The sequence below is a fragment of the Emydura macquarii genome, unplaced genomic scaffold (assembly GCF_026122565.2).
Source record: "Emydura macquarii macquarii isolate MOO-44397 ecotype Brisbane River unplaced genomic scaffold, CSIRO-AGI_Emac_v2 contig_3114, whole genome shotgun sequence".
In the NCBI taxonomy this organism is placed as follows: domain Eukaryota; kingdom Metazoa; phylum Chordata; order Testudines; family Chelidae; genus Emydura; species Emydura macquarii.
Genome location: NW_027133251.1, coordinates 2,857,491 through 2,879,824, shown reverse-complemented (window position 1 = coordinate 2,879,824; position 22,334 = coordinate 2,857,491). Strand labels below are relative to the sequence as shown.

Below are 22,334 nucleotides of genomic sequence, written 5' to 3'. Positions count from 1 at the left end.
GTCCTAACAACTGAAGGCAGGTATGTGCAATGATATATGGGATGGACATAGCTACCAAAATGAGATTTGTTTGTGTGTGAAATCTCTGCATTGGTAGTGACACTTTGGCCTCTATAGAGTTGAGGTGTGCCCTTATGAATTCCACTTGTAGCAAAATTAGGATTGACTTCTGCTCGTTTATTTGTAACCCTCAACTTTGAAAAAGATTGATGGTCCTCTGGGTATTGTGTACTGCCTCTGATCATGTGGGGCTTCTCAGTAGGCAGTCATCAAGATATAGGAACATTTTTATCCCTTGCCTGCGTAAGTGCTCCGCTACGACTCCAAGGGTTTTGGAGAAAACCCGTGGTGCAGTGGAGAGGCTGAACACTAGTATCCTGTATTGATAGTGTTCTTTTCCCACTGTTAATCAAAGGAATTGTCTGAGCTGGGTGTATTGTGATGTGAAAGTACGCGTCTTGCAGGTCAAAGGCTGAGAACCAGTCCTGTTGTTCAAGCGCTGGGATTAATGTGGCTAATGTGACCATCTTCAACTTTTGGACTCGAATGAACCTTTTGAGTTTTCTGAGATCCAGAATGGGCCTCCAACCTCTGCTTTTTTTCTGTGTGGGAGTAGAATCCCTTCCCCCGGTATTATGGTGGGACATGTTCCACTGCACCCAACTGTAGAAGATGGCGTACCTCTTGTTGTGGGAGATGCTCAAGAGATGGATCCCTGAAGAGGGATGGGGAAAGAGGATGAGTGGGTGGTATGGATGTAAAACGGATAGAGTAGCCTGCTTGAATGATCTCTAGTATCTATTTGTCTGTAGTAATTGATGCCCAGGTGCTGTAAAAAGGGTGTAATCAGTGTCTAAAGATTCACGGGTTGATGGTTATTGGCACTGAAATGGTGGAAGGTCTCTCAGACCCTCAACCAAGACTTCAAAATGACTGTTTCACCAGGGCTGGTTGCGAGAATGATGTCGGTGTCTGAGTTGGTCTCTGTCTTGGAGGACTCTGCCTTTGTTTGCATGTGTAAAAAAACTGCTGTGTTGGCAAGGGAATGAGGACTCTCTGCGTTGGTATGACTGGTATCTCTTATGCTTGTTAGCAGGTATATGGATCCCCAGGGTTCTCAGAATTACTCTGGAGTCCTTCATCGAGTGAAGTACCTTGTCAGGTTTTTTTTTTTTAAGAAAATAGTTTTTCCCTATCAAATGGGAGATTTTCTACTTTTACTTGCAGGTCCCATGGGATGCCTGATGACTGCAGCCAGGATGCCCTGCGCATGACTACAGAGGTTGCCGTTGTTTGTGCTGCTGAGTCCGCACCATTGAGGGATGCTTGTAGTGCTGTAAGGATGACCAGCTGTCCCTCTGTTATAATAGACCTGACTTGTTCCCGTCTGACTTCTGGCAGGTCATTGACAAAGTCACTTAACTTGTAATTATTATGATCATATTTCAATAGTAGCTTGCTGTAGTTTCATAGAATTATAGAAGATTAGGATTGGGAGGGACTTCAGGAGGTCATCTAGTCCAACCCCCTGCTCAAAGCAGGACCAACCCCAACTAAATCATCCCAGCCAGGGCTTTGTCAAGCCGGGCCTTAAAAACCTTTAAGGATAGAAATTCCACTACCTCCCTAGATAACCCATTCCAGTGCTTCACCACCCTCCTAGTGAAAACTTTTTCTTAATAGTCAACTTACACCTCCCCCACTGTAACTTGAGAGCATTGCTCTTTGTTCTGTCATCTGCCACCATGAGAACAGTCTAGCTCCATCCTCTTTGGAACCCTCCTTCAGCTAGTTGAAGGCTACTATCAAGTCCCCCCTCACTCGTGCCTTCCACAGAGTAAATAAGCCCAGTTCCCTCAGCCTCTCCTCATAAGTCATGTGCTCCAGACCCCAAATCATTTTCATTGCCCTTCACTGAACTCTCTCCCATTTGTCCACATCCTTTCTGTAGTGGGGGGCCCGAAACTGAACACAATACTCCAAATGTAGCCTCACCAGTGCCGAATAGAGGGGAATAATCACTTCCCCCGATCTGCTGGCAATGCTCCTACTAATGCAGCCCAATATGCCATTAGCATTCTTGGCAACAAAGGCACATTGTTATCTCATACCCAGTTTCTTGTCCACTGTAACCCACAGGTCCTTTTCTGCAGAACTGCTGCTTAGCCAGTCGGTCTCCAGTCTGTAGCAGTGCATGGGATTCTTCCATCCTAAGTGGAGGACTCTGCACTTGTCCTTGTTGAATCTCATCAGATTTCTTTTGACCCAATCCTCCAATTTGTCTAGGTCACTCTGTATCCTATCCCTACCCTCCAATGTATCTATCACGCCCCCCAGCTTAGTCCTATCTAAGTGTCAGTTTAGCAAACATTGTAGTTTGCTATCCTAAACTGCAAGGTTGCAGATGAATAAACCCTGCAGCCAAACAAATCAAGTGTATTGCATTCTTTATCTGTGGGGTGGATTTGTATTGTGTCTGTTTGTTCCTTTGGATCACACTTCAACCATCAATGAGTTTGGAGAAGGGTGGGTAAATATGAATTCCATGCCTTTGGCAGGAACATAGTATTTTCTATCTGCCCTTTTGCAGGTTGGCAGAGTGATGTCTGGTATCTGTCATACAACCTCTGCAGGTTCCATTAATGCATCATTTATTGGCAACGCTATTTTTGTGGTGGAGGATGTCTGTAGGATTTGGAGGAGCTTGTGCTGATTCTCCGAGACTTCCTCCAGGGGTATCTCTTGGCTTCGTACCATCCTTTTAAAAAGCTCCTGAAATTGCCTGAGGTTATCAGCCATGGTAGGGAGGCAGTGGCATTATGCCCTCATCGGATGACTATGAAGAATTGTGAAGTGGCATCAGGTCCTGTTCTATCCCTTCATCTGGTTCCTCAACAGGGTCTTCCTCTGCTTTGGATGGTTCAAGCCTGGGTCATGGTGCTGGTGATCTTAACTCACCACAGGGTGACATTACAGGACAGCTGTGCTGAGTCCCTTATGAAGCCCATAGAGGCCATTGCATGGGGAACGGCATTTGTGGGCACATCTATGGTTGCTTGAACCATTCCTGCATCAATCAGTTGTACTGAAATCTCGATTTTGTGCTTGGTTAATTGGGGGAGAAGTGGTGCAGAGAAAAAGCACCTTCCTGCAGGTCATCTTCCTCATCGCTTGAGAATGGTGTAGCAATGTGTGATAGTGTAAGCTCCGGTGTAACATGTTCTAGAGAAACTTCAGTGCCAAATAGCGGTGAGTGTGATGCGAGGGGTATGGTGCTGTCCTCCACTTCCAACCACTGTTGTCATTGCTTCGGTACCATAGGTGTTGGTGTGGTTGACTTAGCTGGCATGGTAGATGGTGTGGTTGTTTTTCACCCTGACTTGCTTGGTGTCATCTTGACTGGTGCTGGTGCTATTAGTATTGATGATAGGGACATAGGCGCCATGACAGATCTCAGTGCCATTTTTGCTGGAGTTGACGGTGCTGTGGAGGTGGCTCTGTTTTCCATTGGACTCGGCTGAGGTCCTGGTGCGGATGGTGCCAGAAGTATTCGCAGCATCGAAGGTGCTAACTCATGAGGCGGTCAGCACCGACCTGGCTGGAGACCACTTCCTTTTAGGCACATCTCTATCTGGAGAGGTCTGGGCTCTTTTCCTTGGTTTTGTGGAGGACAGAGTCTTGTCTTTGTCCTGTTTCTCCGTGGGCTCTCCTGGGATTTTTCATCCTGGGTTGACAGTTGGTCTGAGGGATTTTTCCATTAATATGAGCTTAAGGCAGAGGTTTCTATCTCACCAAGCTCTGGCCTTTAAGTTCATGCAGTGAATGCACTTTTCTGAGATGGGTTCTTACCTGAGGCTCCTGACAAAGAGTGGCCATCTGAGATAGGCATCGCGTCTCAACAGGATCCACATCTTTTAAAGCCTAGGGAGTTTCTCCTTTGTAGAAAGGAAACTATCTAGAGAAAAAATGATTTTTTAAACTAAGGACCTACTACATTACTCTAAAACTAACTTATTTTGACTAAACTATTAGTGTTATATAATGTCTATAACTAATTTAAAGTATTTTTCTAGGTCTGTCAGCGACACCGCTGCGGTGCTTTGTCTCAGGCCAGTCAAGGTCTGTTGAGAAGAAACTGAGGGGATTAGATTGCGTGCGCGATGGCTGAAATGCCAAATGTGCAGTGAGAAAACCATTGCGCATGTGCAACCCGAACGGATACCGCTGCTAAAAATCTCTGATTGATGGCACTGGGACACACCAATACCTGAAGTGGAGCATCCACAGGGACAGCACGCAAAGAAGAATACATTGCTCTGTATTGTCATTGATTGCATGGGTTATAATGAGGCCTGTGATACCAGTAATGCTTAAGAATGAGGTACATTCATGATTTCCCTTCATCAGAGGAGCCCTTCCTCCTCTGACAGGCGCCTAGGAAGGAACCTTTCCACCACGCTCACCTCTCCAATTAGCTATGATGGTGGCAGGCAATACCACTCAAGAATGGACCTCACATATCACTCCTCAGTTATCAGGTTCACTACCAATTCAACAATACAATCTTGCTCAAATATTCTTCTGCTTCTCCAAGATCAGAAGCTATGTATGCCAAATGATGCACAGATACTTGATGTGATCCAGGAACTCTGACCATTACCTGATGTTCTGACTAGTGGGAATGGAAGCCCAGCTCAGAAGCAACAGTCTGGGTAATCTAAAGGCCCTCCCCAGCATTTCAGGAGGAGCATTTTGCATGACAGCGTCTTTTTGTTATTTTATATCCCTCAAGTAATAAAAATATAACAGATCTGATTCACCACAATGTTACTCCACTGTGATTGCTCTGACTTCAATGGAGCTCCTCTGGCACACAGCTGGAGTAATGTCATTCTGCATCAGGCCCGATCATTCTTCATAGTTATCTAATGGTTTTCATCCATAGATCTCAAGACCTTTAGAAGGGTGGATGGGTAAGGATTATTAGCCTCATTTTACAGATGGAGCAGTTGAGACCCATAGAGGTTAAGTGACTTACCAAAGATCATACAGTGAGTTGGAGACAGATTTGGAAAAGAGCTCAGTTATATTGTGTCCCAGCTGCTCTAATACATTGAATCCACTTAAGATGACAACATTTTAAATGTGAATCAATGGAGGTCATTGAAAACTTTTTACCTGCAGATTTCAAGTTTAGTTTATCATCCTTTCCGGAAGCACTGAGGACATTGAAGGAGCTAAATGAATCTGGGATAGTCCTTATACAAGAATAAGGCATTAAAGGGAGAGGAGGGTGAAAGGAGGGGGACCATTTTGCTCAGGAAGCCATGTAACAAGACTGCAGCAACAAATCATTGCTCCCAGAACACAGCTCAAGGAAATGTAATACTGCCATTTTCCAAATGCTTGGTTATAAAACCTTTCATACATACGATATTTAAAACCATGAATTACCTTTGAGAATGTATCCAAACACCTAACAGTATCAAGTCATGGTAACAGTTATCTGTTTATAGGTCAGGAGGGCAGTAAATTATTGTGAGGGAAAGCCATAAAGTCTGCATTGTATCTAGTTTGTGCTGTTTAACAGGTTATAGTGAAAAGCAGGTGATGCATGGAAACTTCAGGTTTTTATAGCTACTGCCTCAATCTGTATTCACTTATATAAAGATGTCACATTTTTAAACATTTAAAAGGCAAATTGTCTGGAGAATAGATTCATATAAAATTTATTTTCAGAAACTGATATTTAGCCTACTGCTATCAGAGTTGATTGCTCTTATGTGTAGCTTTATTCAAGTTTCTAGAGGTTTGAAAATACAAAGACTGACATTTCAGATCCCATACTCAAGTGTGTCATTAACAAGAAACTGAAATGGGAACATTTCTACTTTCTCACGAACACTGAGTTAGGGTATTAGGGTGACGACCACACTAACTGCTTTTGAATTTTTTTCTGAAACTGCTAAATATGGCATCTACTTTAACATAGGCAGAGAGGGAGAAAAATGATGTTTGCAGAAGAGAAATCTAGTTTTGGTACACTTCTGGCACTACATAGCTTGAAAATTAACTAGATTCCAAATTGTGTCAGAAAGCTATTTGTAGGTGGCTAAAGGAAAAGGATACCATACTGATGATTTATATTTCTTACCTTAATTTACTCTGTTTATGTCAAAGATGTTTGTCATGCCTTGGACTGCCAAACAAATCAGGGCCTAATTCATTCAGTCTATTCTTTAAGAATTTTCCTTTCAGTCTTCATTGTGTTATTAAAGCCATGGAAATACAACACTAATGAGACAGCAATGATGGAAGTAAGATGTTAGAAACATATTAATTTCAGCATTTTAGAAAGCAACTGCAAATAAAGGCTCAAACTAAGGTAAGAAATATAAGTCAGTAAGTGACATTCCATATCAACATCTAATATTTTTATAGTAAATTTCACCTCCAAGGGGTGCAGTGCTTTAGCAAACTTATAATGTAAGCTCCTTGGGGCTGTGACTGCCATTGTAAAGTACCCAATACAATGGAGTCCTGGTCCTTGACTAGGACTTCTAGGCATGATGGTAATAGAAATAAATAATAATATACAAGCACTAATTTATCCTACCATTTAAATGCAGCCAACCCTGGTGTAAAGTGACAGTTATTTAACAGTGCACAGCAAAATTATACAACAGTCGTAGGATAGGAAGCGAAGAAAAATACTGAAATGGCAGGAAGAATTTAGATAGACAGAGTGTAACTGAAATTTGGCAGGTTTATGGGAATGTAATCGTTCTATTGTTTGTGTAAAGTTATATGGTAAATGTAGTGATCTCAAAGGACAGTATCTCAGGTATCACAATGCTCCCAGCCACTAACTATGGGATTAGTTCACTGACTCAGAACAAAGAATGTCATTTATTGATGTCACCAACACTACTTTCTGACAGCTTTTTTTCTGGGGGAGAACTCCCTCCCCCTCACCCAAGGGGGAAAAAAAGATAATGGGTTTCATTAGGTTGCCCCCAAAACACACTCTTTAGGAACTGCATTTTGGGGTGGGAGGGGGAGAGGGGGAATGACTAGAAATATTAGGTCCTAATTTCAATCTGTAAATGAAAACTATTTAGTGCAAAATTAAAAGGGAACCAATGGGAATATAAAGACTCTTGTTATACCTCTTAGGCACCACATCGCCTTTCTGCTTTTCCAGAAACATTTAAACTCATGGGTCCACTACTAGTAAATACAAGAGTAATAGAAGAAAAAATAAAGGAAGAATTACGGTAATCACTGATTTTAATGCTAAATTGGTTGGTCGGTAGAACATGAATGACCCAATAGCAGTTCCAACCATCCACACAGGGAAAAAAGAGTTCTTACTTGGTGCTCTGGATTCTTTGTCTGAAGATAAAACCATGTAATACTGTCTGCAAGCTGTTGAAGATACCATCCAACGATCCAGAGGAAAGTATGATAAGGGGGTCTTTGTTATTTGATCAGATAACGGAAACAAAGTATAGATGATAGGAATTCAGGTGTAGGCACCCTACATTTTTAATGTATAGGAGTTTAGCACACCATAAACCTAATTGAAAAAGCAGTAATACCTGAGAGATCTAAAGGACTCCTTTCATGGATGTTAACTGGAACTTTTTTGATCAGCTGCATGACTGGTTGATTAAAAAAGGAGGACTGATGCCTTGGCTTTCCAATGACAGTTGGTAAGATTGAGTCTGTTTTCATCCTGCTCCCATAACTTTCCTGAAATGTGCACACTGAGCACAGGGATAACTGATCAAAACATAGCACATATTTTAAACAAGGGATTCTAAGCAGGCACTAAATTCACAACAGCATTTGAAATAGTTCAGAGAGAGAGACTTGTTTGAGTACAGGTTTGAGGACACTACTGTCCCAATCTCAGGAGAAATCTGGCTTGATCTAATTAACACCAAAATGGAACCACACAAGGCCAAAAATTGAAGAACAAATCAGGAGAGATATGGAAACTTTCTATGACTTATGCAGCATAACTGGTCCCAAATAAAAATGTCATAGGGTTAGCCCAGAACAGGACAAAAGAACTAAAATATGGTTGATGGAAAGGTATGCCTGAGTTCCTTCCTTCTCCTCCAACATTTAAAAGCAAAGATCCTGATTTTTACCCAAAATCTGTGTTGGCAAAGAATGTTGTGTCAATTTGTTGCATAAAGAAGGTAGAAAATTGTTTTTCACAATTTCACTTCCATAAGACAAGCAAATTCAGAATTTTTAACTATTTTTTAAAAACTTGCACGTCTGTCCAGCCAGCTCAGCGTCTATCAACCATATTTCTATCTCAGAGAGCGTTGACTGAAATTTCACAATAGGCTAGGAAGGTGGTAAAATCTGTGGCGTATAAGGGCGGATTCAACAGAATGGATACTTTAACTTGTTAGTAGACTGAAGAAGACTCATTTGTTTTGTTCTTGTGTTTTACTCACCGAATTGCAGGCTTTTCATTTTAGATAGTATACGACCCTTTTATGTCTGAGGAATAAATATGCCTACAAAATGAATCACATAGTATGCATTTTGTTTCATTTCATAAAGTCTTGATGAGTTTTTCACCTGGGCTTTTCAAAACATTTTTCCCGTTAATTCGGGAAAAACAACTACATGCAGCATTTGGCTTTTTCCTAGAGAACTCCCTCTCAAACATAGGCTGAGGCCCACCCAGCTTCACTTGCAATAAATATCTGAAACTGATAGCTAGACATCGTATGGCTGTTGGCATAGAAGGATAATGATACTATATAATAATCTTTCCATTTACACAGCACTTTTGCATAGAAATGAGCTTAAAGTGCTTTACAAAAAGAGGGCAGCATCATCTCCATTTTATAGATGGAGAAACTGAGGAACAGAGAGGTTAAATAACTCAAAAGCAAGACAGTGAAAGAACCAGAATTAGATTAGAGTTCTCTTCATACCAGTGCCTTATGTAATCCACCAAACCACAGTGTCCCTGTAGTGCTATATATTTTCACAACTCCCATAAGTAAGCATGAATGTAGAAAACTGTTAATCAGAAACTCAAGTCCTATTAATGATATTTATTATTTAAGAAATGTAAAATAAATATTTAAAGATTTGTACATGGGTGCCTGGGTTTACTCTTTCCAGGGAAAGACTAACATGGGACTTCTTTAGAAATATCGTAAGTTGTTTTTTTTAAAGCCTCTGAGAATAGCTTTTGATACGGTTTCTCACAGTATTCTTATCAGCAAGTTAAAGAAGTATGGGTTGGATGAATGGACTATAAAATGGATAGTGAACTGGCTAGAGTATAGGGCTCAACGAGTAGTGATCAATGGCTCCATGTCTAGCTGGCAACCGGTCACAAGCGGAGTTCCCCAGGGGTCGGTCCTGGGGCCGGTTTTGTTCAACATCTTTATTAATGATCTGGAGGATGGGGTAGATTGCACCCTCAGCAAGTTTGCGGACGACACTAAGCTGGGGGGAGTGGTAGATACCCTGCAAGGTAGGGATAGGATACAGAGTGACCTAAACAAACTGGAGGATTGGGCCAAAAGAAATCTAATGAGGTTCAACAAAGAAAAGTGCAGAGTCCTCCACTTAGGAAGAAAGAATCCCATGCACAGCTATAGACTGGGGACCGACGAGCTGGGCAGCAGCTCTGCAGAAAAGGACCTGGGGGTAACAGTGGATAAAAAGCTGGATATGAGTCAGCAGTGTGCCCTGGTTGTCAAGAAGGCCAATGGCATATTGGGCTGCATTAGGAGGGGCATTGCTAGCAGGTCACGGGAAGTGATTATTCCCCTCTATTCGGCATTGGTGAGGCCGCATTTAGAATATTGTGTCCAGTTTTGGGCCCCCCACTACAAAAAGGATGTGGACAAGTTGGAGAGAGTCCAGCGGAGGGCAACCAAAATGATTAGGGGGCTGGAGCACAGGACTTATGAGGAGAGGCTGAGGGAACTGGGCTTGTTTAGTCTGCAAAAGAGAAGAGTGAGGGGGGATTTGATAGCGGCCTTTAACTACCTGAAAGGGGGTTCTAGGGAGGATGGGGCTAGGCTGTTCTTGGTGGTGGGAGATGACAGAACAAGGAGCAATGGTCTCAAGTTGCAGGGAGGGAGGTCTAGGTTGGACATTAGGAAAAAGTTTTTTACTAGGAGGGTGGTGAAGCACTGGAATGGGTTACCTAGGGAGGTGGTGGAATCTCCATCCTTAGAGGTTTTTAAGCTGCGGCTTGACAAAGCCCTGGTTGGGATGATATAGCAGAGGTTAGTCCTGCTTTGAGCAGGGGGTTGGACTAGATGACCTCCTGAGGTCCCTTCCAACTCTAATATTCTATGATTCTATGATTCTATGAATAGGCAATAGGCATTCAAAGAATCAATGGACTTCATCCATATGCAGCAGTAGCTGGAATGTTTGAGAAGCCTGCAAAAAAAAGTCAATAAACTGGCACACAGTTTTTCTGTTAAGGTTTAGGAAATTTAAATATTTTGTCTCTCAAACACAAAAAGTACTGTAAGCTCATATGTGTTTTACATATGTGTCCGTTCCAGAGTGAATGCTGAATTTGGGCTGACGCACAAGCCATACACTTGTGTTTTCACTCAGTGCTAACTGTTGGTTTGAAAATATTGAATTTACACCGTCTGCAAGTCCGTAAGTATTTATACCTGGCTGCTTTGTTGATCATGAACAACATTTTGAAAGAGGCAGATCAACTGGTACCAAGAAATATTGAAGTCTAGAGATCCTAATAAAAGGAAAGTTACTTACCTGTTAGTAACTGGATTTTTTTTAAGATGTGTTGTATACCTGTGTCTGACTTCTGGTGCGCCTGGGCCCCATGTGCCCAAGACTGGAACACTTTAGCCAGCAGCATCTTTTGGCTGCGCCTTGTGCCCTTCATGCCCTGGCAGGAGCCTGGCAGAGCAACCAACTGACCCTCCATTCCTTCACAACCATCAACGCCATATTAATAGACTCGGCACTAGTGGGGAAAGGAGGGTGGGTCCTGGGACACATGTAGACAATATATCTTAAGAGTTAGTCTACATGTAGTCCATTTCTGGTGACTCAAGCAGTGTACAAACATCAGAGGAGGGTACTGAGAGTCTAATCAAACACGAATTCCAACAAAGTCCTGAAAAAATGAGTATCCAAGAGAGTTGCCTCTAAAATACATTGTTGTCTAGTAAAAGCATGTACGCTACCCATGTAGCAGCTTTACTAATGTCAGTTAGAGAAAAAACCCTGAGGTCACAGAAGCTGTCTGAGCCCTGGTAGAATGTGATCTAACCTGCCCCTGGAGTTCTAAATTAACTCTCTCATGAACTAACTTAATGCAACTGACACCCACTTGGAAATTCTCTGGGTTGAAATTGCTTAACCCCTAGATCTTTCAGAAATAGAAATAACCTATGTGATAACCTAAATAATTTTGTTCTGCTTTTTTAATAAGATAGGGCCCTGAGGATATCTAATGTGGATAATGCCGCTTCACCCCCCAGACAAGTGAGGCTTCAGGAAGGAACTGAGGGTCAGCTGGTTTCTCCGCCCAGCTTAAAACTCTAGGTACAGGGGCTCGAGGGCACAAAGGGTGCACCTGTAGCCAACAGACATTGCTAGCTAAACATTCTGATCTCTGGCGCGTGTGCACCAGAGGTGAAACACATGTAGACAAATACTTGAAGAATGATTGGGAGAGGGGTTACTAGTATATTGGTAGTCCCAAGAGACACTCCCCCCCCTGAAATCAGGGTCCTATTCCACAGATTCTAAGGCCAGAAGGGGACCATTGTGATCATCTAGTCCGACCTCCAGTATCACGCAGGCTGTAGAACTTCCCCAAAACAACTCCTAGAGCACATCTTTTAGAAAAACATCCAAACTTGATTTTAAAATGGTCAATGATGGAGAATTCACCATGACCCATGGGAAATTGTTTCAATGGTTAATTAGTCTCATTGTAAATTTATTCCCCATTTCCAGTCTGAATTTTTCTCGCTTCAATGTCCATTGTGCTAGTCATTGTGCAAATACAGAGTAAAAGTCAGCCTATGCCTCTCCCCCCAAAAAAACTTACAGTCTCAAAAGAGAAGAGAGACAAGGGATGGGAGAAAAGATGTTTTATTCCTATTTTTCAGATGCATGTCGTCAGTAAGGGACTTGCCCAGAGTCACACAGGAAAAACTGTGGCAGATCCCAAATGAGCCCAGTGTCTAAACTGAGCTAGTAGGGATGAGTTTGAGGAACTGAAGTGTTTCCTGTAACATCTTCTTCTGATGGATTTTTGCATTTTAGTTTGTTTGGTCCTCCCAGATCTATGTCACCCTCAGGCCCTTCTGTGGCCCTGCTCCAGAAGCAGGTTGCAACCTTCGCCATACTCTTCACTGATTCAGAGGAGGTCACATTCTCCTTTATCTACTTCCTTTCAGTCTACAATTGTTCCCTTTGAGAAAACTAGTCAGTAATTTCCCCAGCTAGAACAGTCAAAGCTCAATTCACTTTAAATAAAGCATTATTTATTGGCAATGTGCGGAACAGAGAGGAAAAAGTAATAAAAAAAGGATTGTTAGATAATATACACCTTATATATAGATACTACAAAAAGCACCCTCAGGCTAGCCCTAAATTTAAGTTAAAGAAAAATTCAAGTTACCTAAATGCCACCAAACTTGTCACTATTCCTAACTGATATTGACTTATGTTAAACCTTTGTCTCTTCCTGGCTACTTCCCTACCCATAATTATCTAATATCTTTGGGTCCACTTCAGATTACAGTAGTTCTTTATTTATTGTCCCAATCCACATTTATCTTTCAGATGGGCTCATGCATTGTTCCAGTACAGCTGCGTAAACAACAAAATAAATTCTATCATGCAGGTTTGCCTCCCAGCATTCAAAATCCTTTGCATATTTTTTTTCTTTAATCAAGCTAAACAATGCTTTTAAAGGTGACCTGTAAAAAGGGGGGGGGGGGGGAAAAGAATTTGGTTTGTGCAGACTGACTTCCTCCCCTCCACCCCTTTTCAGGGAAATAACCCAGATGACAGAACTTTGAAAAGTAACAGCCTTTGTTAAGGCAGAAAATAACAAAGATGCAGACAAGAGTTTTATCCATAGAGACTAAAAGAAAGCAGGATCTGTGGTCTTTTCTGGGAAGGGAGTTATTCGGTTTTTATTTGGAAACTACACAGAATATCGTATCAGTAACATTTAAATTAATTAGTGAATTTTTTATTTTTATTGGTTTTGTTTTTTATAAAATCTAGTCTTCAAAAAAGGAATGCTAATTTTGTTAGATCATAAGCTCCTCAGGGCAAAGACTATGTGTTTGTACAGCACTTTGTTAAAAAGCACCCTGCTCTTGACTGGGACCACTGGGTGCTAACCAACAGATGGACTAACACGCAATACACAAGAACAAAGAAGAGTAGATATCCCTTTGGAATTTCTTGGGATTTGGAATTCACTCTCCATTAGGTTTTCCTAGCTGCTTGGGGAGAATCCAAGCTGAAAACACAGAGTATCCAGTGAATAAGAATCTTCTTGAGCCAAGGGAGTCAACAGATGTCCTGATAATCTTATACAAATAAGAAATAAAAGTGGCCAGCTGTACTTGCAAATAAAAAGATTAATATGGAACAGGCAGAGCCATGGTTAAGGGTATTATCCTCCCTTTAGTAGGAGAAGCTCAAGAATTCCATTCCAACAAAAGTTCAGCCTCCATTCCAGCACTTGTTAGTCAAGTCCTACTCAACGCTGCAAAACATTTCCACAATTTCATCAGCCACATACTTGCCAAAGTAAATTGGATTCTTTCCACTGTTTGAGATGGCAGTGAAGCAAGGACTGTATAATTAGGTCAAACCTGATTATCTAGAACAAGGGCAATTTTCTTTACATCTCCGTGTAAAGCTTCTTGAAATGGCAAAGACTGAACATTTGGAAACAGCAGAAAGAATGTCCAAAATCGTTTTTGATAGAGATTTAACTACATTTTAATATGGATGGTATCTTCTATTAATATCAGGGCAGAAACCTATTGTTCAGCAGAGCTCTTCACTTCTTTTACACAAGAGCTATCTCTTTGCATCTATCTGACTCTACTTTAGTGACCACTTTAATATTCACTTTACAATTAATGCTTCTTTTTATGGAGTGGTAGAAGGTAAACCAATTTCAGTTCAGCTTCTAGGTATTGAATTTATTATAAAAAGTTATGTACTTAAAACTCCTATAATGAAACCAGAGGCATCATGAGATATTAACCTAGAGTTAATGCTAAGAAGGCCAGTTTGAATAATTCAATTCATGTCACCTTAAGTATCTTTTCAAATGGAATTAACTTTATCTCACAAAAAAAGAAGCTTCATGTTCCAGTTACTGATTATTGACTCCACAAGAGTTCTGTCTTAAATCATTTCACCTCCATTTTCCCAGCAATTTCAGCCCACCACTGCCAGGATATTTCTTTAAATAGAAGCCAACGGTCAAAATTTAAAGGACACTACTAACCAAATTGAGATTATGAACAAGAGCAATTCCGAGATCACGAATTGATGACAAGATGCAGGCAAACAAAACATAACCCAAAGTAGCAGCATTGGGTCAACACGGGTAAGAATCAGGGCTGCACTTCAGTCACAGATGTGACAGTATTGTAGGTGCTGCAGTCGTTTGGTTGCTACACAACTATCCATTTCTTTTCTTGACAGTGTGTGAAAGTTTGGTGACACTGCAGCATGCCCCATCCTCTTTTGCTATCCCACACTCCTAATACTAAAATCAGCAATTGGATATTGAAAGACGTTGCACTGAGAGTCTAAATCTGGAGAGAATGGGCAACCTTATCAGGATTTCTCTATATTCAAATAAGGAAGGAAGAGTGGAAAGGTGAACAGCAGAAGACGCCATGACGACGGGTGTGGCAGTCAAATAAAAGAAGTTAGATTAAAAGAGGGAAAAAGAGAAGAAAAGAGGCAAGAGTCCTTAACAGACCACATGAAGAGGCATTTCTTTACAAAGTATAGTTGGGTGTCCTCCCATGTGCTTCTGCAGCACAGAGAAGAGAAAGGTTACTTATCATAGAATATCAGAGTTGGAAGGACCTCAGGAGGTCAATTTAGTCCAACCCTCTGCTCAAAGCAGGACTAACCTCAGCTAAATAAACTCCAGCCAGGGCTTTGTCAAGCTGCAGCTTAAAACCCTCTAAAGATGGAGATTCCACCTCCACCCTAGGTAACCCATTCCAGTGCTTCACCACCCTCCTAGTGAAAAACTTTTTCCTAATATCCAACCTAGACCTCCCTCACTGCAACTTGAGACAACTGCTCCTTGTTCTATCATCTACTACCATTGAGAACAGCCTAGCTCCATCCTCCCTGGAACCTCCTTTCAGGTAGTTAAAGGCTGCTATCAAATCCCCCCTCATTCTTCTCTTTTGCAGACTAAACAAGCCCAGTTCCCTCATCCTCTTCTCATAAGTCTTGTGCTCCAGCCACCTAAACATTTTTGTTGCCCTCCGCTGGACTCTCTCCAACTTGTCCACATCCTTTTTGTAGTGGGGGGGCCTAAAACTGGACACAAAACTCCAAATGCAGCCTCACCAATGCCGAATAGAGGGGAATAATCACTTCCCTCGATTTGCTGGCAATGCTCCTACTAATGCAGCCCAATATGCCATTAGCCTTCTTGGCAACCAGGGCACACTGCTGACTCATATCCAGCTTCTTATCCACTATAACCCCCAGGTCCTTTTCTGCAGAACTGCTGCCTAGCTCGTCGGTCCCCAGTCTGTAGCTGTGCATGGGATTCTTCCATCCTAAGTGGAGGACTCTGCACTTGTCCTTCTTGAACCTCATCAGATTTCTTTTGGCCCAATCCTCCAATTTGTCTAGGTCACTCTGTATCCTATCCCTACCTTCCAGGGTATCTACCACTCCCCCTAGCTTAGTGTCATCTGCAAACTTGCTGAGGGTGCAATCTACCCCATCCTCCAGATTATTAATGAAGATGTTGAACAAAACTGGCCCCAGGACCAACTCCTGCGGCACTCCGTTTGTGACCGGCTGCCAGCTAGACATGGAGCCATTGATCATTACCCATTGAGCCCGATGATCTAGCAAGCTCTCTACCCATTTTATAGTCCATTCATCCAACCCATACTTCTTTAACTTGCTGATAAGAATACTGTGGGAGACTGTATCAAAAGCTTTGCTAAAGTCAAGGTATATCACGTCCACCGCTTTTCCCACATCCACAGAGCCAGTCACCTCTTCATAGTGGTTTTTCCAATCATCAGGGACCGCCCCCAATTGCCACGAATTTTCAACCGCTTAGCCAATGGCTATTATGTGTAACTTATGTGTAACTGTTGTTCGAGTGCCACCTCTGCATATTCACACTTGTGGGATTTGTGTCCTGGCAGTGCAACACTAGAGGTGCCAATCCCACAAGTGGGAATATATAGCAGTTACTCAAAGAAGGAAAAGTTATCTACCTCTGTGTTATAAGTCAGGAGGGTTATGGTTGGGTAGCAAGACAATATCTGAAGCTCTTAAAGTTTGTTTGATATATCCAGGCTTTTCTGAGCCCAATCAAAATAAACAAATGGAAAAAAGTTCCCCACTATCAGAGATTTAAACAGAACTCAGGAAGCCTTTCTTCAGCCTGATCCCTAAACAACATAGGAACAAAGGACAGGAAGGGACCTCCTGGTTCAAGTCTAGTCCATAGGTAACTCCACTACATAAATCTGTTCATAAACGTATCAAGCTCCATCCTAAAACTGATTAGGTTGTTCACCCCCACTGCTCCTATTGGAAGGCTGTTCTAGAACCTCCCCACCCCAAAACAAACGTCACTGAGAAGGGTGGTTTTCTGTGGCCCGGAGTTTAAGAGCAGTAAAAAAGTAATTTTAAAGCAGACCAAACGAGGGCTCTTCTGCCGGTCATTTCCTTCCTCCTCCATCTGGAATCTGGCTCTGATTATCAATTCCAACTCCACTCTATAGGACACCTTTTGGGAATTAGTGCATTCACTACAGCTGACTTTGCCCTGCTACCCTGACACTTAGAATATGCAGCTCTAGTCAGAAAAAGCACATTACCTCTCTCTTTGCCAGCTCCTGAACAGGATCTATGAGCCTGGTCACACTGTTACTAGTGTTCTCTCAATATAACTTGCTTCTCTCTGAGGATTAGGGTAGATAAATGGCAATGCTGAACTGCCTACCAAGTTCTGGGCACCCATAAGAAAAGTGTTCATGCCTAATCGGATGATCTTCAACTAGTTAAATTATGAAGCGATGCTATTCAATGCCTTCCCACTCCACATAGTTAAATGGGCTCCCAAACTTTGACAGTTAGACTATGTCTACATTGCAGGTAACCCAGGCTCTTACCTGGATTTTAGTTTTAAGCCCCCTAATGGCCACACAGAAAAACTTCTTAGCCAGGTTTGGTGGTGCTTTAAATACAGGCTAGTTAAACTGGCAGGTGGTGTGGGTTAGAAAACAAGGCTCTACTTAAACTTGGTCTGGAATGCCACTCACATAGCAAGAAGGACACAGGCTAAATCACTTGAGTCCTCCAGTCTTCTTTCTTCCTTCTTTAACCTCCTGGACCCTCAGGTACATCCACCAGTTTCTGCCATTTATTGTAATCTTGTGCTGGTCTGTCCAGGCTTTTGAGTGTCATGTTGATGGATCTGGCTTCTCTATTGTTCTGCATAATGTTTCTCTAGGTCACCCTCTTTTTCTCTTTCCAGCTGGTGTCCATATTATCACTGGCCATGGAAGGCGTGTTGGCAGTATCCATAAAGTGTATCTCAGCACAAAGGCCCACTATATATGGTCCCACTGGGTAAGTGCAGAAACAATGAGGATACAGTAATGCGGGTGTAGCTTTGCAGTGGGGATGGTTGCACCCAGGCCAGGCTACCCTGGGTGTTCAAACCTAGGGGCCAACTGTGTAGAGTACACATAGCTAGAGAGAGAAGAGGAGAGAGGAGCATGGCTAGACTATAACCAGCAGGAGTTCACAGAAGAGGAGCTCAATACTTTGAGGTTCACAGAAGTTTGACCAAGAAGTGTCAGAAGGGTTAAAGGTAGAAAGCAGCCAGCAATCTTAAATAGGTGAAAGTGTTGCTGCCATTAAGATGGGATGAAAGGAGGGCAAATGAGACAGGCAAGGTGGAAGATCTCAATGCACCACATTTCAGACACTGAGGCTGGAGTCAGTCCCAGTCATGACTCCATAATGGCCCTTGGTGCCAAACTATTGTTGAATGGCAGTGAGTACTCACAGCTGTATTAATATGTGCTGATGCACCAATTATTGAGGTGATGCTTTCTTACTTGTGTCTACCTTTACATTTTGGTATAAAAGCTGTGGTGGATGACCTGACACTAGGTATTAAACAGGAGCCAGAGATAAAGACATTGTCTGTCTCTCAGCTGATTCATGGGGAAAAATCTTGAACATGCCTCGCTGCCTCATGAGTAATGGTTTCACCCCAAACACAACTGGCACAGCCATGCTGGTCTGTGTTGAACTCCTGAGAGAGCTTCAGCTTGACTTTTTCAAATTGCCCAGTGAAGTGCAGATACATGAGAGAATAGTAGGACCAGCAATTCTCAGGCAAAATTTGCTAATCTTAAGAACTCCATACAATCAGTACAGGTCACCTGGGAAGGTCTAGTGGAGGACCCTGTGAGGAAAGACTTCAATTCACACTTCCGGAAGAACTTCTCCTGCATTCTGGGCGAGGTTGTGGACAGAGTCCAAGTGGACCATGTTCAGGGCCTCAATCATTGAGGCAGCCACAAAAAGCTATGGCCTGAAGGCGACTGGTGCCTGCTGGTGGATACCAGTAGTGAGGGAAGCTACCAAGGCAAAGGAGGAGGCCTTCCAAGAAATGCTCATGAATCGGACTTTTGAAACAACTGAAAGGTAACAGCACGTGAGGAGGGCTGCAGCTGTGGCTGTCACGGAAGCAAAAGCCCAGGCTTGGAAGGAGTTTGGAAAGACCATGAAGAATGAATACAGGACGGCCTCAAAGGTGTTCTGGCAAACCATTCGTCGCCTTAGGAGGGGTCAGCAGAACATTGCCCAGGCTGTTCTCAGCAAGGGTGGTGAAATGTTGACTGCATTGGAGAAGACTGTTGAAACGTGGAAGGAGCACTTTGGAGAATTCCTCAACCCAGTGGACACGCCCTCCTTTCAGGGGGCAGTGCTGGAAACCCACAGTGGGTCTGATATATTTCTGTTGATGAGGTCGCTGAGGTGCTTAGGTGCCTTTGCAGCGATATGCCAGTAGGGGTGGACGAGATTCGCCCCGAGATGTTGAAATCACTGGACAAAGTCGGGGTATCATGGTTAACGTGCCTCTTCAATGTTGCATGGAAGGGGGGTGCAGTACCTTGGGATTGGCAAATCGGGCTGATGGTCCCGATTTTTAAGAAAGGAGACAGGAGGGTGTGTTCCAACAACAGGGTATTCACATTCCTCAGCCGCCCCAGCAAAGCCTATGCCAGAGTGTTGAAGAGGCTATGCCCGTTGGTTGAACCTCAGATTCAGGAGGAATAATGTGGTTTCTGTCCTAGAAGTGGAACAATGGACCAGCTCTTTGCTCTCTCACAGATACTTTAGTGGTCGTGGGAGTTTGCTAATCCAATCTATCCTTGTTTTGTAGACTTGGAGAAGGCTTCTGACCATGTTCCCCAAGATGTCCTGTGGGAAGTGCTTTGGTAGTATGAGGTGCTGTTGCTGCTGCTATGTGCTATCCGGTCCCTCTGTTCCCAGAATGAGAGTTGTGTCCGCATTCTTGGCATTAAGTCAAATTCATTCAACGTGGGTGTTGGACTCTGCCAAGGATGCATCCAGTTGCCATGCCTGTTCATGCTCTTCATGGACAGGATATCCAGGCACAGCCATGTTGGGGAGTGCATCCACTATGGGGACTTGGAGATGGCATCTCTGCTGTTTGCAGATGATGTTGTCCTTCTTGCTTCTTCAGACTGTGATCTCTGATACACACTCGCACGCTTCGTTGCAGAATGAAGCAGCTGGGATGAGAATCAGCACCTTCAAATAAGAGGTCATGGTTCTTTCCCAGAAGAAAGCGGAGTGTTCTTTCCAGGTGAAAGGGGAGCAGCTGCCCTTAGTGGAAGAGTTTAAGTATCTAGGGGTTTTGTTCATGAGTGATGGGGGGTGGAAAGGAGGAGGAGGAGGAGGGAGAGGAAGAACTCAACACTAGACAAAGATACACATAATTTTAAATGTGGCAGAACACAAAAATTTATATCAATATTTATAATACCCAAACCTCCCTAACAGGAGGGTGTATACAAACAGGAAACAGTATCTAGAAAGAGGAACTGACTTCCCACTTCTAAGTTAGAAATATTGTTACATGTTGACTAAAAAGAAAAGCCAAATTCCACTCACCAAGAGAGACTTTCTCAATAGCTGGCTGTGTCTGTGCACTTTTGTTAAAATGTAAGCTGCATGAAGCAGACGTTGTGCCACCTTCTGGGTTTTCTACAGTACTGAGTTTATTGCCAGTGCATAAGTTATGATAATAGAAGCCCCTAACAGATGTTTCAAGGTTCAAGACCTAAAAGCTATACCACTATTAGGAGCTATAGGCTTATGTGAGACAACAAGGCAAATTTTTGAGGAAGAGTAGATAAGAATAACCTTGGTCAGAGCCATTATCTTCATCCCGGTGAAAGGATCAGCTATCAGCAGGTACATAAATCAAGTAACTAGCTATCAAAAAATCACTACTAGCAAGGACCTCAGCTCCTCTCATTTCAGCATACTGTATTCTGGGGGAAATTCTGCGTCAAAAATTTAAAAATCCTGCAGCAAAATATTAAAAATTCTGTGCACAATATTTTAAAATTCTGCAGAATTCTGCATATTTTATTTATTGAAATAACACAATACAATCACTCCAGTTTCAATTATTTTAGTAATGTATTTCAAAATACCTCTTGGCAGGTATGTCCAACAATACGGACAACAACAAAAGTTCAGGGAATGTGTTTTGACAAATAGATTCCTTAGTAGGCATATTGATACAGAACTTTGAGTAATAATTCATTTAAACTACAATACAAAAACATCTTTCCTGTGCCCCTCAGAAGCAGTGTGAAGGCTTGGGGAAGTCGGGGTAATGGAAGAGCTGAGGGAGAGGGAAGTCATTGCTGGAAGGAGCCTGGGAGTGAACTTGAGGGTCGGGTGTGGGTGGGAGAAGTATGGAACATGTTTTTTTTCTGGGAAGGGAGTGTTAGGGAATTGGGGAGCCTCCCCCGTGGAGACCCTGACTGACCCCTAGTCTTTCCCATTCCAGTGAGGCACATCTGCACATGTCCCCATGTGTCCCTACACCCCCACTTCCTCGTCTCCATGTGACCCCGCATCCCTCCTCCTCTCTGTCCCCATGTGGCCCTGCACCCCCACTTTTATTCAGCCCCTGGCTCAGTGTTGTCACCTCCTAGCTGTTGTGGTCCTATGCCAGTCTGTCCTCCCCCACTAACCCTTCTGAACCCCACTCTGTGTGACCACCAAGCAGCCCCATGTGCCCAGCTGTCACTCCCTCCTCCCCACCCCATCACATTCTGTGTCTCCTCACTTGGCCCAGCGGGCAGTGCACTGCGAAGCCTCTGCCCCCTCCCTTTCTGTGGCTAGCTGCTCCAGCGCACGAGCCAGCTGATCTCTCTTGTGATGCCATGTCAGCCCCTGGTGGGCAAAAGGTGTAGTTGCAGCTTTCCTTTGCCTCCCTGTCACAATCAATTATTTTGCAGGAGGGAGAGGGGGAAAATCTGTGGGAACATTAATTCTATGATTGTGCAGTGGCACAGAATTCCCCCAGAAATAATTTTGGAACCTTAGACCACCTAACCATTTTCGATAGAACATACAGTATTTCCACCAATATTTTCTTTTTTATGTGCAATTAATGGTTGTTTTATAAAGGTCCAAAATCAGATGGATTCCCTGAGAGACTGGAAAAGTTTTTCTCGGCTAAGCTCACCTTCTTCCACCAATTTTTCACTTAGTGAAAATTATGCTGGAAATTTAAAAAGTTATTTGTAAAAAGAGGCAAATTTTCTATGAAGAACACCTTGTCCAAAAAGTCTCAAGGAAGGCCACAGCATCCCTTATCCTTTTCTTTAGACAGCAAACAAAGGGATTCCACATGGCTCCCACTGCATTACAGTAGAATCAATTAAACTTGATCTTATTTACTCATCCAAGGGTTGCTTCAAGGAGTAATTTCTTACTTCTAGTCCAGGTATTAGGGAAAA

At 42.8% G+C, this 22,334-nt stretch overlaps 1 protein-coding gene across 5 annotated transcripts in view; it reads right to left on the bottom strand.

Annotated features, from left to right (window-relative positions):
- Positions 1-22,334, bottom strand: part of KIAA1328 (KIAA1328 ortholog) — a 243,309-nt gene that overhangs the window by 117,785 nt on the left and 103,190 nt on the right. The window lies entirely within an intron of this gene.